Consider the following 1,480-nt stretch of genomic DNA (forward strand, 5'->3'; position numbering starts at 1 on the left):
CCCTCATCCAGCTACGCCCCACCAAGGCCCCTCAGACGCTCCAGCCTTGGGGGGTGGGGGGTTCAGCTTCAATAACCCCCCCCTCCCTCCTGTTGTCGGTGGTACACAGCATGATCCGGCATGTTTTCCTTTCCTCCTTCTCGTGCTTTTATTTTGAAAACGCGGATCAGTTTGATTTGCACCTCTGAGGACAAAAATCCTGTTTTTTGTTTTTGTTTGTTTTTTTATTTTTTAATTTACTGACTTATAAAAACACCTAACACTGGAATAATTGTATTTGTTATTGTTTACCATCCAACTGATTTGTTTTTGTCGTAACGCTAATTTTACTGACTGTCGCTCGGATTGAGCCGTTTGATCTTCACACGTCGACACACAAACCTGTGAAAAACGGTCCTCGACATTTCTCCAAACGCTCCCGTTTTTTGTTTGTTTTTCCTCGTCAGGGTGAAAGGTGAGCGTTTTTTAAGTCTCTCTTCTTCGTGTTGTTTCTCGTAGCCAAGTTGCCAAAGCGGAGCGCGCTGGGAGACGTTTGGTTTCCTGTCAGAAAGCGTCTCAGAATGCTACTTCGTGTCTTCTTGTCTCTTTGTTTTTTTTTTTTTGTTTTTTTTTATTAATATATATATAGTTTGCCTCATCTAACAGAGACAGTGGAATCATCTCAGAATCAGTCTCGAACTGGGCCGAGCAGGACAATGGAAGCATTTCGTCGAGGATTACCCCGACGTGAAAGCAGTATTTTTATTTTTTTTATTTTGATTATTTGTTGCATGCATAAAGAAATCGCTGGATGTTGCAGCTACGCCTTAAGCCGATCTGTGGAAAGCTGGAAAACGCCCTTTCTTCTGGGAGAAAATACGCACCTACTTGATTCAGTTTGCCATGTGTTATTTTTGTTTTAATTTATTTCTACAACTGTCTGGCGAGCACAATCAGACCGGCGAGCTGCGTTCCACCTCTCTCTCTTTCTCTCTCCGACAGCCTGCTGAGCTGGGGGGCCCGCAGGCGTCGCAAACTTCTCGCTCCGGGGTCTCTGAATTCTGCCGACAGGAAACAGTGTTGGGAACAAATGTTTTTTTTTTTTTGTTTGTTTTTAAATGTTCTTTTTTTTTTCCTCTACAAAAACAAAACAGTGCACTTATCCTACTGAGCGTCTCGTGCTGAACAAACAAAGGTCCTCTCTGTGAGGACGGGTACAGAAGAGATTCCCCCCCCCTCCAATCCCACTCATCCACTTCACCGGCGTTTGTTTCGTTCGCTTCATCAGCCGGCTCTGTAAACACTATCCGCGGCACTGCTCAGCCCACCCCACCCCCTCTTCTTCATCCAATCTTTATTCAAGCCCCTTTGGTCGAATCGTGAAAGTAGAATCTCGAATGAACTCATCAGATTGCCTTTCCCGTTCGGCTGATTTAGAATCAGTTTGATGGACAGAAAAAGCCCGCTCCTTCAATCATAAAAGCCCGTGTTTTAGACTCGA

Source organism: Kryptolebias marmoratus, linkage group LG2, assembly GCF_001649575.2.
Source record: "Kryptolebias marmoratus isolate JLee-2015 linkage group LG2, ASM164957v2, whole genome shotgun sequence".
NCBI classification, from domain to species: domain Eukaryota; kingdom Metazoa; phylum Chordata; class Actinopteri; order Cyprinodontiformes; family Rivulidae; genus Kryptolebias; species Kryptolebias marmoratus.